The sequence below is a fragment of the Lathyrus oleraceus genome, chromosome 4 (assembly GCF_024323335.1).
Source record: "Lathyrus oleraceus cultivar Zhongwan6 chromosome 4, CAAS_Psat_ZW6_1.0, whole genome shotgun sequence".
NCBI lineage: Eukaryota > Viridiplantae > Streptophyta > Magnoliopsida > Fabales > Fabaceae > Lathyrus > Lathyrus oleraceus.
In genome coordinates, this window is record NC_066582.1 from 412,014,170 (window position 1) to 412,032,940 (window position 18,771).

An 18,771-nucleotide genomic window follows, 5' to 3' on the forward strand; every position below is an offset into this window, starting at 1 on the left:
GCAAACATGATTGAAGAGGTGAGAAGAGAATATACAAGTTATTTACATTTTTGTGTTTGGATGAATAAACCCATTGCCTACGTACCATCTTAAAAAGATTAGGATCAAAACCTCGTAGTTCGGGGTAAAAATCTCAAAATGAATTGGTGAATTGATTGGTCCAAAAGCCTTAAGGTCTTTTGTTATCCAAGGGAGAAGACTCAATCTAAAACCACAAATCCACCATGTGAGGATAGCTTCAATATGCTAGTGAGGGGTTAACCCTATAATAAGCATGGAAGACTCATTGTCCATCACTAAGGATATAGGTGAGTATTACATCTACCTCAAGGATAACTCAAACCTAATATCAATGTTATACTGGTAATGTTTAAGGAAGTCCTCTTCCATATCTCTCCACATCAAAATGTGGGTTCCCTCTAATTGCATGTACCAGTATAAAGATGCCTCACTTAAGAAGTCTTGAAAGAAATGCATCAGGAGCTAGCCATTATTGGAATAAGCAGCCATCTTGTGGCAGTATGCACGAACATGTGTTCTTGGGTCACTGGCTCCTTTATATTTTTCAAAGTCTAGAACTTTGAATTTGGCAGGGATAACCATATCAGGGAACTAAACATATTTCAGATGCGTCGAGACCGAAATCATTGGAGCCCTTCAATGCTTTCAAATTTTCTTCAATAGCCTTGACCTTCTTTTCTACCTCATTGGCGGGAGGACCAAGAGCGTCATAAATAGAGCTCTCTCCTTGACTAAAAGAGGTGTCATGCTGATCATCAATTTCTATGACGGGAGGAGTAAGAATAGGTCGAGGGACACCGTCGGATGGTCCCATGGGAATCTGGACTTAAACGTTGCCATGTGGAGGTGGAGGATTTTCCACAATAGGAGGGTTGGCAGCAGGAATAGGAGTAGAGGTAACGTGAGTTCTTTGGTTAATTTCTTCTTGCATTTTTTCCATAATCTCTTGACCTCATGCAACGACTTGTATGGTCTCCATTAACTATCTCATTTGTGCTCTTACTTGGGATACTTCCTCGTGGAGAACGACTTGGTTCTGTTCCAACTGATCCATTATAGCTTGTTGGTTGTGTCGCATCTAGTAATGATGTCTGGAAGTCAGCTTCCTGGTTTCTAATCAAGAAATGGTGAATGATAAGTTTTTGGTTTTGGTTTTTGAAAATTCAAATGATGCATGAATATTTTTGTTTTATGTTTATTAATTACAAAGCTCTAAGTTATTTCGTGTTGTTTAATGCGAGACACACTTAACATTTAAACATTGAAATCAAGAATCAAGATGTAAACACAAATTGAGTCAAAGAAACTTCATTCATCCTTGATAGGGAAATAGTTACAAATACATAGAAGTTGCAAGTTTCAAGTTTAAAACTGGAAGTAAACAAGTAAACTAGATATCAACCCTAAAAGTAACCCCTTGAGATCCGCGGAGAGCTTGTATGTCGGTAATAAGATCTGCCATTGTCTTTTTACAGAATTTGACAAAATGATAAACTTCTTTCGGTGTGTTCTCAAAGAACATGATCAAATCAGCCTCCTTCAACTTGTCAGGAAAGTCTTGGAGGGCATAATTAGTCAAGACAATCATGTTTGTGTACTTTTTCTTCCATTATTCATAGAGAGATTGGAGGTTTTGAATAATTCCATCCATATGAGCCATTGAAGACTCTTCCCCACAACATCTCTCTTCCTTGTATTGGTAGTTGTTTTGCAACTCTATTTAGGCTTGATCATAATTCCCATCCTCAAGTTCTTGATTTGCTCGCGAGCTTGTTCATGTTGTAACTGCTCACACAAAAAGCTTCTATATACTTTCTCCCTTTCTAGATGTTCTTTGTCCAAAATATCCTTGCACTCTTTAAGAGTGGTCCTCAACTCTAGGATTTGGGCTTCATAGTCCTCCCTGGCTTCCTTCTTCATTGCGTTAGACCTCTCGACAGTCTTTTCAAGGTCCTTGATAGTTCGGTACGCTTGATCCAACATGTCGTTTCAGAAGTCTAGCTTAGAATTTGCTCCTTTTAGAGCACACCTACCCACACTCTCTTGCCTTCTACCTTTCCAAGTCTCTTCTTATTAACCCTCGAACTCTTCATTGACCTGCTTACCCTTGTCTTCGAAGTCGAAGTTTCGTTGCTTGGTATGGTTGAGTCGGACTCGTAGTTGACCATTCTCCAACTCTAAGTCTTGTATCTGATTGGTAAGCTTATCCACATCTTCTTGTAAGATGGGCTCAGGTTCGGGCATCAAGAGAAATGATGAAGGGTCATAAAGTAAAGGCATCTTGACAAATAAATATCTTTCTCTTACCCATTGAAAGTAAGGTTCCTTAGTTAAGATGTTTTTTTGCCCCACTCTTGGTCAATTAGGATTATGCATGTCCAATCCTTTTTTAATCCCTTCACAGCTGAATGAGTGGGTCTATTATGTTGATGACAAAGGGTACAAATTCTCGAACTTCAGGAGGACTCATCATTGTACACCTCAACTGCCTCTTAAGTAGCACAGGGTTATAGTTGAAGCAACCTTGTGTTCCTATCAGAGGGACATTAAAGAACCCTCCACATCTAGAAATGACTTCTTTGGGTTCCCATTCTCTCTTGTACCACATAATTGAACTGGCGGAGAGAGAAGCAAATCTTTATGGCCAAGTCAGACTGCTATAAGCAAAAGGTCCTCGCTGAGGCATATAAGTATTCATCCATAACTGTAAAAGGGATGCACAACAAAGAAACATCCCACCTCTTTTCTCATGCCTTGTATGGAAGGTATGGTAGAAATCTACGAGCAAGAATGACACTGGGTTGTTGGTTAGGAAAACTTCCACGAAAAAATGATCCATGAAATTGTCTATATTAGGGAATAGAACAATTTCATGTACCAATAATGCTAATGTTGCACTACAAAATTCCAGTCTCTTTTTTTTACCATCTTCCAAGCATGGTCTTCAAGTAACTTCTCCGTAAGTCCTTTGACAACACCCTTTGGTCCCCAATTGGGAACTAAGTCATTGGCGTTGATGCCCAAGACTAGAGCTAGCTCGGACAAGGTGAATCCCTCTTCCAACTTGGGGAATGGATTGAAGTTTTTGATTGGTCATTTTAGGAGCCTTTCAATTTCTTCCAAAGTCGGGCATAGTTGATTTTCCGGGAATGTGAAACATCTTAGCTGGATGTCATAATATTTAGAAAAGGTGGTGAGTGCTCCATAGTTGATCGTGTGAATTCGCAAGTGCACGAATTACGTCAAAGTAATATAAAAGAATATCGATCCCACAGAGACCAAATCGTCAATCTATCGATTTCTATCGTTACGGTGTTTATCTAAGGCGGTATAAAAGAGATATTGGGTTTGCAAAACAACGGTAAATAATAAATGCAGGAAAAGACAGGTTGAATGTATTTCACGTTAGTTAAGTGATGTTTCAATTGTCTAAATAGAAATACTTATGAGGCAATATTTTCTACTTTTGAAAAGAATCCATTTAACAGGAACTGTCGCTTTCGCGTATTCAGAACCGAGTTAACCCTTAGATTAAGGCCTTTTATTGTCACTTATAAAAGGTGCGCAGAACGCTAAAGTAGTAAACTTATTTTTAAGAAATGAGACTCGTAAACTTAGTTGAAAAGTGATTTTGATTTGGAAAGTTTACCCAAGGAGTTTCCTGATTTTAAATCCATCAACACGTCCAAAAACAGTTTCAAAAATAGTTTTTCCTATAGTGATAAAAATTCCTAGTTACTAAGCCAGGGTGTTTTCGCACTCCTCGAATAGTTAGAACTAACCAGGTTTGTTTTAGAAAACTCAAGTTAAAAATCAAAACAGCCTTTAAAGTATTTATACAGATTCAATTTTGGAAACATCTCTTTAACCGCGATCCTTACATTCTAACCTTTAAAAGATTTACCTAGACATGGTAATACAAACAAACACAACGGTATTGATCATGATGAAAAGTTTGTTTTAGAATGTGAGGCGTAAAGAACGAGGAAAGAGCGTAAAGTAAATAAAATAAAGCGAGTGCGGAAAATAAATAAAGTAAAGCGAGTGCGGAAAATAAATAAAGTAAAGCGAGTGCGGAAAATAAATAAAGTAAAGCGAGTGCGGAAAATAAATAAATTAAAGCGAGTGCGGAAAATAAATAAAAATAAAAGCGAGTGCGGAAAATAAATAAAATAAAGCGAGTGCGGAAAATAAATAAAATAACAGAGTAGACAGAAAGTAAATAAAATAAAAGCGTAAATAAGAACCTGCTCCAAACGGAGGGCTTTAAATCTAGTACATGAAAAATAAACCTCCGACTCCTGAAGCTAAAGACGACAGCAACTCGAAGTGACCCAACTCATTCTCACTAAGGTGCGATAACCCCCCGATGTGACGGATTACCGCTTTTACAAATGATAAATATGTGCTTAGTATTGTAAACTAAGTTGGATGATTTGAAAATGAAATGGAACGAACTGTTTATAGAGGATTTCAGCAGCTTGTAAAGACCATGGTTCCCTCCAACTTCTCCTTAGTGGGAACATGATTTCCAAAGGTGGCGCCCGTCATCCCTTCATGGCGCCCTCCATGTGTGTAAATGGGAAATATCATGGGAACATGGCGATTACCTCCTGGTTGAGGGATGATGAGTCATGGCTTCTCCTATAGCGGCCGCCATGTGCAACGCCATGTGTACAATTTTCGCCGAAAAACCCTAATTTTAGGTATTTTTGCTTCGTTTCTTCTGAAAGGTTCCGAAAGTGCTAAATATCGGAAAACAACATAAAAGAGAGCATAATACAAATAAAATGATAATAAAGTCCTAATAAACATGTGAAATCTGAGTAAAAAACACGGTGTAATTCAGTGTGATCAAATTCTCCCACACTTAAACCTTAGCTTGTCCTCAAGCAAAACTCTTTATAGTTTATGCAAGAAAAACAGTATCAACTAGAGTTAATTCAAGGAAAAAGACTTATGAGGTCATTCAAGGAATGTACCGATAGGTACTAACGAATCGAACTAAAGATATTGTAGTGACACTGTAACACGGTGGGAGAACTGACTTTAGTTAAATGTTGCGGATAGCAAGAGTCGCCACCGACTTTTATTTTATCCAAAAGGAACGGACATAAAAGAACAGGAAAGACCTTAAAAAGATTTTGAGTTCGGGGGGGTAGGTTATACAAAGGGAAGGTATTAGCACCTTTTATATCCATGGTTATCCATGGGCTCTTAGTTACTTAGCTCACTTTGTTTGTTTGCAAGAGTGTAGTGTGTGATTAGAAAAATTTCTTTAAGTACTTTGTAATGACCCTCGTATGGGTGTATACAAAGCCTAGTTTAGAAATTGTGAGGTGTAAAAGTAATTTTGAAAAGTGTGAGCAAGTAACTATGAGATACCTACCCTAGATTAAGTCTTTCGTGTTCTCGTATATTCTTTCAATGGTAAGACTGTCCCTATTATTAAGGAATAGGTAGTCATTACCTTGGATGTGTTTAAGGGACGGGCGTAGGGTCATCGTATGGTCAATGAAGGCAACATAAGGGGTGTCTTTAGCAACTCGTAGGGACTATCATCATATTTACCGAAGGGACAAGATCATTATATCGTAGGCAACCTCGTAGGGACTTGATCTTTTAAGTTTATAAGGACTTGATGATTTTTCTGTTTGAAGGGACTTTGCTTAAGACACCCCTATTTTCGAGGGACTTGACCATTTAAAGAAGGAAACCAAGAGGAATACCCTAGGAAGTACAGATGGCGATCAAAGATCGACTTACGTGTGTGAGTGTTATTTTTCAGATATTTGTCTTGAATTTAATTTTCTAAGTTCAATTATTTACAGTTAGTTTTTTGCACTCCCTAAATTACTAACCACGCAATAAATATTTACAAAAATAAAAGCAAGAAAAATAAATTCCTAAACTATTACATGGCTATGGGACAGATACATAATAATCAGGCGAGAAAGAATAAATTTACAACCTATACATTTATTCCTAATATTATAAATAAAACAAAATTAAAATAAGGAAAATAATGAAGCAAAAATAGAATAGATAAAATCAAATAATAATAAAATAATAAATAAACAATGGTAATAAAGCAATAGTAAAATAACAATAATAATAAAGTGATAATAAAAAGGTTAGAATTTTAAAAGAAATTATTTTAGGTTAAACAAGTTAGATTTTTTTAGAAGTTATTAGAAAAATATGAGTTTAAAATAAATTAGTAATAATAAAAGAATTTAAAATACATTAATGTACAAATTATAAAATAAAAGAGTTATATGAAAAATATTAAGTTAGTTATTTACAAAATAAATAAAGATTATAGAAAATATCAAATTATTAGATTAATAGGTTTATTATTATTATTCAATTAGAAAAATGGTCAATTAGATTTTATTTACAAAATATATAAGGATTTATTATTATAAGTAAGTAATAAAAAAAAGTTATTAAAATAGTTAGTATTTATTATTTATTTACAACAAAAAATAAAGGTTATAGAAAAATATTAAATCATTAATTTAGTAGGTTTTCACGCCCTACATTACTAAACCACGCAGTTAATATAGGATCAATGGCAGGAATTTAAATGGCAGAAAAATAAATGGCAGAAAAATAAAATGGCAGAAAATCAATGGCAGAAAATAAAACCCTAATTATTACAACGCTTTGGTGCAGTTACATAATAAAGATGGCGAAAAGTAAAACTGAAAATATTACAAGTTAAAACTTAAAATATTACAAGGGCGAAGCAGTTACAGTGTATGAATAACATAAATAAGAGTGAAAATAGGAAATAATAATAAGGTTTGTTAAGGTTTAAGAAAATGTTTATCGTTTAGAGGAAACAACACGGTTAAAGTTTTAGGTTTGAAATTTAGAGTTTGTGACGAAATTGTCAGGGTTTAGGAAAAATCAGGGTAGTTAGTTATGAAAAAAATGTGCAGATCTAAATATATGTATATAAAAAAATATGAATTAAAAAAAAACAACGGCGTTGCTAGCGCAAAATTGCGATCATCGCAACTGGATCGGATAACACAAATGTCACGCCTCATACACGTATATGTGGAAACGGCGTATTGACACGATCCGATCCGAAAACATAATCAAATTATAACATAAAATAGAAATATATATATATTTAACACACTAGTTACATATATGAACATGTATTTGAAACACAGTAACAAATATCAACAAAATAGATAAAGTATATATCATATATAAACTATTACCAAACTGTGTGTACGATAGTATAAATCAGCCACTCTCAGTTTCTCTTTTTTGTTCTGTCTTTTTGGCCTCCTTCTATCAGTCATGCTAGTAAATATATATAGGAACAAATTACGTTAATGATAATGGGCCTAAGTTTATTTTGAAACCCAATATTAAATTAAAAACTGAATAAAGTTAAATAATTAAAATAGTTAAAATTAAAATAAAAACTAATTAACCTATATATTTATTCTAGACCCAATATAAAAATAAATAGACTCAAAAAAAAAAGTCGGGCACCAAAATGCTCGAAAAAATAAAATGAACACGTCAAAATAATCAGCGCGAAATAAATGACTCGGAAAAATACAGCGTTTGGTCGGATTTTGAAATAAAAATTATGACCGTTTAAACTGTTCAGACTGATCAACATATGACCAAAAATAGTCGTAAAAATATTTTTAGCATGTCAAATTAAACCACGTGAACCGCAGATTAATGTTACCGACATTTGCAAACTTAAACTTGACATTTTTTCGTTGACAAATTTTAGGCACAGTTAAAAAGTTAATTTGACCAGTCTGTTTGTAAATTCCGAGAAATTATTCCGGCTAATATTAAGACAGAAAAAAATGTTATGCTATGAAGATGATGTAAATGAATGTGAAACAAAAAATTGGTTAGAGTTAAAAATAGAGGGCAAATTTTGGGGTGCAACAGACACTTCCCGCAAATGCGGTCGTAGGCTTCGTTCCTATACAAATCAATCCACATTACCCCACCATACCTAGGCCTTCTTTTCGTTTTCTTAAAGTCTTTTTCATTCAGGTGCAATCACATTAAGCCCGTTATCCGTACATACTCATAGTAAAGTGACCGGTTAGTGATTATGATCTTAAGCACGGGGCTCTGGTATATAAGTTGGTATAACCCCTTTATTCAACCCAATTTGCAGTTGTGGGGGATTGGATCGTAATCCACCCTACCAAGTTCAGCACCAGATACCTATGAACCAACAAACAAATAGGCTTATTATTTTTTATTTTTCTAAGCATGGGGCTCCGGTACATAAGTTGGTGTAACCCCTTTATTCAACCCAATTTGCAGTTGTGGGGGATTGGATCGTAATCCATCCTACCAAGTTCAGCGCCAGATACCTTTGAACCAACAAACAAATAGGCTTATTATTTTTTATTTTTCTAAGCATGGGGCTCCGGTACATAAGTTCTTATTTGGAATAAAAATTGGGGCTACAGCATATGGGGTATCGGGATCGACTCTTATAATCATGAAGCCTAAGGTGTTAAGACAATACCGATTTTTAGAAAAAGTTTTCCCAAGTCTTTTACATCCTGTTATAAACCTGTCTTATAGCCTGAATATTCAAGATGTATTGTTTTCTTTGCTTAAAATTTTTTTTGGTAAGGTTAAAGAAATGGGAGAAATACGGATACACTACACAGATGACTCGTCGGACACATGTTATTTTATTGAAAGGAAAAGCAAACAACTAAAACATGTAAAGCATACTAAAAATAAAAGAAAACGGTAAAAAGCGATAAAAGTAAAGGAAAGCGATAAAAAGCGAAAAAAAAATAAAGGAAAGATAAAAAGCGATAAAATCTCCTACCACACTTAAACCGAAAATTGTCCTTAATGTTTAGATATGAGATAGGGTAGGAGTAACTTGGAAGAGAGAGGGAGAGAAGTAGGGGTGAGCACCGGTACCATCACCGTCACCGCCCTGGTCAGGATGCCTGGGTCGACGACGTCTGCTATGAGTACTAAGTCCTTCTTGCAGCTACTGAGAGCGACCTAAGAGAGATCCTTGGGTGGCCTTGATAAGAGCGAAGTAACGCTCATTAGCCTGTGTCTGGCGATGTTGCTCATTAGTGATCGCAAGTAAGGACTCAGTGATAGTCTGATGTGCTTGCTCACTACGCTGTTGGGAAGCTACCATAAAACTCATATTATTTGTCAGTTGTTGGTTTATGGTATTCAGGAGGGTGTCACGCCTTTCCTCACGAGCCAGGTGCTCCCGCCACATCTCCTCGGTGATGTAGAAACCGGGAGTGGTACCTGCAAAACGGTTAGAGGAAGAAGGTGCAGTGTGTACAGGTGATGCAGCAGGAATATCATGAGAAGGTGACTGGTCGCTGTAGCGGGGTATTCGTTACCATTAGAGATATTGACTAAATCTAAGGTAAATCATACAAGTCGAGTCGCCACCGCACTTCTATTTATCCAAAGGAATGGTTAGAAAGCGCAAAAAAACTTAAAAGTTTTATCGAATCAAAAACTAGTAAAAAAGTCAGAGATCTGGGTAAGGGGGTTGGTTATGCAATGGGAAGGTGTTAGGCACCCAAAACATCCTAGGTACTCCTAGGGAGCCCTTTTCATACTTGTTGTAAGGTCGTTGTTTTGTGAAAATTGTTTGTGCAAACATGATTGAATAGGTGAGAAGAGAATATACAAGTTATTTATATTTTTGTGTTTGGATGAATAAACCCATTGCCTACGTACCATCTTAAAAAGATTAGGATCAAAACCTCGTAGTTCGGGGTAAAAATCTCAAAATGAATTGGTGAATTGATTGGTCTAATAGCCTTAAGGTCTTTTGTTATCCAAGGGAGAAGACTCAATCTAAAACCACAAATCCACCATGTGAGGATAGCTTCAACATGCTAGTGAGGGGTTAACCCTATAATAAGCATGGAAGACACATTGTCCATCACTAAGGATATAGGAGAGTATTACATCTACCTCAAGGATAACTCAAACCTAATATCAATATTATACTGGTAATGTTTAAGGAAGTCCTCTTCCATATCTCTCCACGTTAAAATGTGGGTTCCCTCTAATTGCATGTACCAGTATAAAGATGCCTCACTTAAGAAGTCTTGAAAGAAATGCATCAGGAGCTAGCCATTATTGGAATAAGCAGCCATCTTGTGGCAGTATGCACGAACATGTGTTCTTGGGTCACTGGCTCCTTTATATTTTTCAAAGTCTAGAACTTTTAATTTGGCAGGGATAACCATATCAGGGAACTAAACATATTTCAGATGCGTCGAGACCGAAATCATTGGAGCCCTTCAATGCTTTCAAATTTTCTTCAATAGCCTTGACCTTCTTTTCTACCTCATTGGCGGGAGGACCAAGAGCGTCATAAATAGAGCTCTCTCTTGGACTAAAAGAGGTGTCATGCTGATCATCAATTTCTATGACGGGAGGAGTAAGAATAGGTCGAGGGACACCGTCGGATGGTCCCACGAAAGGCTGGACTTAAACGTTGCCATGTGGAGGTGGAGGATTTTCCACAATAGGAGGGTTGGCAGCAGGAATAGGAGTAGAGGCAACGTGAGTTCTTTGATTCATTTCTTCTTGCATTTTTTCCATAATCTCTTGATCTCATGCAACGGCTTGTATGGTCTCCATTAACTATCTCATTTGTGCTCTTACTTGGGATACTTCCTCGTGGAGAACGACTTGATTCTGTTCCAATTGATCCATTATAGCTTGTTGGTTGTGTCGCATCTAGTAATGATGTCTGGAAGTCAGCTTCCTGGTTTCTAATCAAGAAATGGTGAATGATAAGTTTTTGGTTTTGGTTTTTGAAAATTCAAATGATGCATGAATATTTTTGTTTTATGTTTCTTAATTACAAAGCTCTAAGTTATTTCGTGTTGTTTAATGCGAGAAACACTTAACATTTAAACATTGAAATCAAGAATCAAGATGTAAACACAAATTGAGTCAAAGAAACTTCATTCATCCTTGATAGGGAAATAGTTACAAATACATAGAAGTTGCAAGTTTCAAGTTTAAAACTGGAAGTAAACAAGTAAACTAGATATCAACCCTAAAAGTAACCCCTTGAGATCCGCGGAGAGCTTGTATGTCGGTAATAAGATCTGCCATTGTCTTTTTACAGAATTTGACAAAATGATAAACTTCTTTCGGTGTGTTCTCAAAGAACATGATCAAATCAGCCTCTTTCAACTTGTCAGGAAAGTCTTGGAGGGCATAATTAGTCAAGACAATCATGTTTGTGTACTTTTTCTTCCATTATTCATAGAGAGATTGGAGGTTTTGAATAATTCCATCCATATGAGCCATTGAAGACTCTTCCCCACAACATCTCTCTTCCTTGTATTGGTAGTTGTTTTGCAACTCTATGTAGGCTTGATCATAATTCCCATCCTCAAGTTCTTGATTTGCTCGCGAGCTTGTTCATGTTGTAACTGCTCACACAAAAAGCTTCTATATACTTTCTCCCTTTCTAGATGTTCTTTGTCCAAAATATCCTTGCACTCTTTAAGAGTGGTCCTCAACTATAGGATTTGGGCTTCATAGTCCTCCCTGGCTTCCTTCTTCATTGCGTTAGACCTCTCGACAGTCTTTTCAAGGTCCTTGATAGTTCGGTACGCTTGATCCAACATGTCGTTTCAGAAGTCTAGCTTAGAATTTGCTCCTTGTAGAGCACACCTACCCACACTCTCTTGCCTTCTACCTTTCTAAGTCTCTTCTTATTAACCCTCGAACTCTTCATTGACCTGCTTACCCTTGTCTTCGAAGTCGAAGTTTCGTTGCTTGGTACGGTTGAGTCGGACTCGTAGTTGACCATTCTCCAACTCTAAGTCTTGTATCTGATTGGTAAGCTTATCCACATCTTCTTGTAAGATGGGCTCAGGTTCGGGCATCAAGAGAAATGATGAAGGGTCATAAAGTAAAGGCATCTTGACAAATAAATATCTTTCTCTTACCCATTGAAAGTAAGGTTTCTTAGTTAAGATGTTTTTTTGCCCCACTCTTGGTCAATTAGGATTATGCATGTCCAATCCTTTTTTAATCCCTTCACAGCTGAATGAGTGGGTCTATTATGTTGATGACAAAGGGTACAAATTCTCGAACTTCAGGAGGACTCATTATTGTACACCTCAACTGCCTCTTAAGTAGCACAGGGTTATAGTTGAAGCAACCTTGTGTTCCTATCAGAGGGACAAAAAGGAACCCTCCACATCTAGAAATGACTTCTTTGGGTTCCCATTCTCTCTTGTACCACATAATTGAACTGGCGGAGAGAGAAGCAAATCTTTATGGCCAAGTCAGACTGCTATAAGCAAAAGGTCCTCGCTGAGGCATATAAGTATTCATCCATAACTGTAAAAGGGATGCACAACAAAGAAACATCCCACCTTTTTTCTCATGCCTTGTATGGAAGGTATGGTAGAAATCTACGAGCAAGAATGACACTGGGTTGTTGGTTAGGAAAACTTCCACGAAAAAATGATCCATGAAATTGTCTATATTAGGGAATAGAACAATTTCATGTACCAATAATGCTAATGTTGCACTACAAAATTCCAGTCTCTTTTTTTTACCATCTTCCAAGCATGGTCTTCAAGTAACTTCTCCGTAAGTCCTTTGACAACACCCTTTGGTCCCCAATTGGGAACTAAGTCATTGGCGTTGATGCCCAAGACTAGAGCTAGCTCGGACAAGGTGAATCCCTCTTCCAACTTGGGGAATGGATTGAAGTATTTGATTGGTCATTTTAGGAGCCTTTCAATTTCTTCCAAAGTCGGGCATAGTTGATTTTCCGGGAATGTGAAACATCTTAGCTGGATGTCATAATATTTAGAAAAGGTGGTGAGTGCTCCATAGTTGATCATGTGAATTCGCAAGTGCACGAATTACGTCAAAGTAATATAAAATAATATCGATCCCACAGAGACCAAATCGTCAATCTATCGATTTCTATCGTTACGGTGTTTATCTAAGGCGGTATAAAAGAGATATTGGGTTTGCAAAACAACGGTAAATAATAAATGCAGGAAAAGACAGGTTGAATGTATTTCACGTTAGTTAAGTGATGTTTCAATTGTCTAAATAGAAATACTTATGAGACAATATTTTCTACTCTTGAAAAGAATCCATTTAACAGGAACTGTCACTTTCGCGTATTCAGAACCGAGTTTACCCTTAAATTAAGGCCTTTTATTGTCACTTATAAAAGGTGCGCAGAACGCTAAAGTAGTAAACTTATTTTTAAGAAATGAGACTCGTAAACTTAGTTGAAAAGTGATTTTGATTTGGAAAGTTTACCCAAGGAGTTTCCTGATTTTAAATCCATCAACACGTCCAAAAACAGTTTCAAAAATAGTTTTTCCTTAAAGTGATAAAAATTCCTAGTTACTAAGCCAGGGTGTTTTCGCACTCCTCGAATAGTTAGAACTAACCAGGTTTGTTTTAGAAAACTCAAGTTAAAAATCAAAACAGCCTTTAAAGTATTTATACAAATTCAATTTTTGAAACATCTCTTTAACCGCGATCCTTACATTCTAACCTTTAAAAGATTTACCTAGACATGGTAATACAAACAAACACAACGGTATTGATCATGATGAAAAGTTTGTTTTAGAATGTGAGGCGTAAAGAACGAGGAAAGAGCGTAAAGTAAATAAAATAAAGCGAGTGCGGAAAATAAATAAAGTAAAGCGAGTGCGGAAAATAAATAAAGTAAAGCGAGTGCGGAAAATAAATAAAGTAAAGCGAGTGCGGAAAATAAATAAATTAAAGCAAGTGCGGAAAATAAATAAAAATAAAAGCGAGTGCGGAAAATAAATAAAATAAAGCGAGTGCGGAAAATAAATAAAATAATAGAGTAGACAGAAAGTAAATAAAATAAAAGCGTAAATAAGAACCTGCTCCAAACGGAGGGCTTTAAATCTAGTACATGAAAAATAAACCTCTGACTCCTGAAGCTAAAGACGACAGCAACTCGAAGTGACCCAACTCAATCTCACTAAGGTGCGATAACCCACCGATGTGACGGATTACCGCTTTTACAAATGATAAATATGTGCTTAGTATTGTAAACTAAGTTGGATGATTTGAAAATGAAATGGAACGAACTGTTTATAGAGGATTTCAGCAGCTTGTAAAGACCATGGTTCCCTCCAACTTCTCCTTAGTGGGAACATGATTTCCAAAGGTGGCGCCCGTCATCCCTTCATGGCGCCCTCCATGTGTGTAAATGGGAAATATCATGGGAACATGGTGATTACCTCCTGGTTGAGGGATGATGAGTCATGGCTTCTCCTATAGCGGCCGCCATGTGCAACGCCATGTGTACAATTTTCGCCGAAAAACCCTAATTTTAGGTATTTTTGCTTCGTTTCTTCTAAAAGGTTCGAAAAGTGTTAAATATCTGAAAACAACATAAAAGAGAGCATAATACAAATAAAATGATAATAAAGTCCTAATAAACATGTGAAATCTGAGTAAAAAACACGGTGTAATTCAGTGTGATTAAATTCTCCCACACTTAAACCTTTGCTTGTCCTCAAGCAAAACTCTTTATAGTTTATGCAAGAAAAATAGTATCAACTAGAGTTAATTCAAGGAAAAAGACTTATGAGTTCATTCAAGGAATGTACCGATAGGTACTAACGAATCGAACTAAAGATACTGTAGTGACACTTCCCGCAAATGCGGTCGTAGGCTTCGTTCCTATACAAATCAATCCACATTACCCCACCATACATAGGCCTTCTTTTCGTTTTCTTAAAGTCCTTTTCATTCAGGTGCAATCACATTAAGCCCGTTATCCGTACATACTCATAGTAAAGTGACCGGTTAGTGATTATGATCTTAAGCACGGGGCTCTGGTATATAAGTTGGTATAACCCCTTTATTCAACCCAATTTGCTGTTGTGGGGGATTGGATCGTAATCCACCCTACCAAGTTCAGCACCAGATACCTATGAACCAACAAACAAATAGGCTTATTATTTTTTATTTTTCTAAGCATGGGGCTCTGGTACATAAGTTGGTGTAACCCCTTTATTCAACCCAATTTGCAGTTGTGGGGGATTGGATCGTAATCCATCCTACCAAGTTCAGCACCAGATACCTTTGAACCAACAAACAAATAGGCTTATTATTTTTTATTTTTCTAAGCATGGGGCTCCGGTACATAAGTTCTTATTAGGAATAAAAATTGGGGCTACAGCATATGGGGTATCGGGATCGACTCTAATAATCATGAAGCCTAAGGTGTTAAGACAATACCGATTTTTAGAAAAAGTTTTCCCAAGTCTTTTACATCCTGTTATAAACCTGTCTTATAGCCTGAATATTCAAGATGTATTATTTTCTTTGCTTAAAATTTTTTTTGGTAAGGTTAAAGAAATGGGAGAAATACGGATACACTACACAGATGACTCGTCGGACACATGTTATTTTATTGAAAGGAAAAGCAAACAACTAAAACATGTAAAGCATACTAAAAATAAAAGAAAACGGTAAAAAGCGATAAAAGTAAAGGAAAGCGATAAAAAGCGAAAAAAAATAAAGGAAAGATAAAAAGCGATAAAATCTCCTACCACACTTAAACCGAAAATTGTCCTTAATGTTTCGATATGAGATAGGGTAGGAGTAACTTGGAAGAGAGAGGGAGAGAACTAGGGGTGAGCACCGGTACCATCACCGTCATCGCCCTGGTCGGGATGCCTGGGTCGACGACGTCTGCTACGAGTACTAAGTCCTTCTTGCAGCTACTGAGAGCGACCTAAGAGAGATCCTTGGGCGGCCTTGATAAGAGCGAAGTAACGCTCATTAGCCTGTGTCTGGTGATGTTGCTCATTAGTGATCGCAAGTAAGGACTCAGTGATAGTCTGATGTGCTTGCTCACTACGCTGTTGGGAAGCTACCATAAAACTCATATTATTTGTCAGTTGTTGGTTTATGGTATTCAGGAGGGTGTCACGCCTTTCCTCACGAGCCAGGTGCTCCCGCCATATCTCCTCGGTGATGTAGAAACCGGGAGTGGTACCTGCAAAACGGTTAGAGGAAGAAGGTGCAGTGTGTACAGGTGATGCAGCAGGAATATCATGAGAAGGTGACTGGTCGCTGTAGCGGGGTATTCGTTACCATTAGAGATATTGACTAAATCTAAGGTAAATCATACAAGTCGAGTCGCCACCGCACTTCTATTTATCCAAAGGAATGGTTAGAAAGCGCAAAAAAACTTAAAAGTTTTATCGAATCAAAAACTAGTAAAAAAGTCAGAGATCTGGGTAAGGGGGTTGGTTATGCAATGGGAAGGTGTTAGGCACCCAAAACATCCTAGGTACTCCTAGGGAGCCCTTTTCATACTTGTTGTAAGGTCGTTGTTTTGTGAAAATTGTTTGTGCAAACATGATTGAAGAGGTGAGAAGAGAATATACAAGTTATTTACACTTTTGTGTTTGGATGAATAAACCCATTGCTTACGTACCATCTTAAAAAGATTAGGATCAAAACCTCGTAGTTCGGGGTAAAAATCTCAAAATGAATTGGTGAATTGATTGGTCCAAAAGCCTTAAGGTCTTTTGTTATCCAAGGGAGAAGACTCAATCTAAAACCACAAATCCACCATGTGAGGATAGCTTCAACATGCTAGTGAGGGGTTAAGCCTATAATAAGCATGGAAGACTCATTGTCCATCACTAAGGATATAGGAGAGTATTACAACTACCTCAAGGATAACTCAAACCTAATATCAATATTATACTGATAATGTTTAAGGAAGTCCTCTTCCATATCTCTCCACATCAAAATGTGGGTTCCCTCTAATTGCATGTACCAGTATAAAGATGCCTCACTTAAGAAGTCTTGAAAGAAATGCATCAGGAGCTAGCCATTATTGGAATAAGCAGCCATCTTGTGGCAGTATGCACGAACATGTGTTCTTGGGTCACTGGCTCCTTTATATTTTTCAAAGTCTAGAACTTTGAATTTGGCAGGGATAACCATATCAGGGAACTAAACATATTTCAGATGCGTCGAGACCGAAATCATTGAAGCCCTTCAATGCTTTCAAATTTTCTTCAATAGCCTTGACCTTCTTTTCTACCTCATTGGCGGGAGGACCAAGAGCGTCATAAATAGAGCTCTCTCTTGGACTAAAAGAGGTGTCATGCTGATCATCAATTTCTATGACGGGAGGAGTAAGAACGGGTTGAGGGACACCGTCGGATGGTCCCACGGGAATCTGGACTTAAACGTTGCCATGTGGAGGTGGAGGATTTTCCACAATAGGAGGGTTGGCAGCAGGAATAGGAGTAGAGGCAACGTGAGTTCTTTGATTCATTTCTTCTTGCATTTTTTCCATAATCTCTTGACCTCATGCAACGGCTTGTATGGTCTCCATTAACTATCTCATTTGTGCTCTTACTTGGGATACTTCCTCGTGGAGAACGACTTGGTTCTGTTCCAACTGATCCATTATAGCTTGTTGGTTGTGTCGCATCTAGTAATGATGTCTGGAAGTCAGCTTCCTGGTTTCTAATCAAGAAATGGTGAATGATAAGTTTTTGGTTTTGGTTTTTGAAAATTCAAATGATGCATGAATATTTTTGTTTTATGTTTATTAATTACAAAGCTCTAAGTTATTTCGTGTTGTTTAATGCGAGAAACACTTAACATTTAAACATTGAAATCAAGAATCAAGATGTAAACACAAATTGAGTCAAAGAAACTTCATTCATCCTTGATAGGGAAATAGTTACAAATACATAGAAGTTGCAAGTTTCAAGTTTAAAACTGGAAGTAAACAAGTAAACTAGATATCAACCCTAAAAGTAACCCCTTGAGATCCGCGGAGAGCTTGTATGTCGGTAATAAGATCTGCCATTGTCTTTTTAGAGAATTTGACAAAATGATAAACTTCTTTCGGCGTGTTCTCAAAGAACATGATCAAATCAGCCTCCTTCAACTTGTCAGGAAAGTCTTGGAGGGCATAATTAGTCAAGACAATCATGTTTGTGTACTTTTTCTTCCATTATTCATAGAGAGATTGGAGGTTTTGAATAATTCCATCCATATGAGCCATTGAAGACTCTTCCCCACAATATCTCTCTTCCTTGTATTGGTAGTTGTTTTGCAACTCTATGTAGGCTTGATCATAATTCCCATCCTCAAGTTCTTGATTTGCTCGCGAGCTTGTTCATGTTGTAACTGCTCACACAAAAAGCTTCTATATACTTTCTCCCTTTCTAGATGTTCTTTGTCCAAAATATCCTTGCACTCTTTAAGAGTGGTCCTCAACTCTAGGATTTGGGCTTCATAGTCCTCCCTGGCTTCCTTTTTCATTGCGCTAGACCTCTCGACAGTCTTTTCAAGGTCCTTGATAGTTCGGTACGCTTGATCCAACATGTCGTTTCAGAAGTCTAGCTTAGAATTTGATCCTTGTAGAGCACACCTACCCACACTCTCTTGCCTTCTACCTTTCTAAGTCTCTTCTTATTAACCCTCGAACTCTTCATTGACCTGCTTACCCTTGTCTTCGAAGTCGAAGTTTCGTTGCTTGGTACGGTTGAGTCGGACTCGTAGTTGACCATTCTCCAACTCTAAGTCTTGTATCTGATTGGTAAGCTTATCCATATCTTCTTGTAAGATGGGCTCAGGTTCGGGCATCAAGAGAAATGATGAAGGGTCATAAAGTAAAGGCATCTTGACAAATAAATATCTTTCTCTTACCCATTG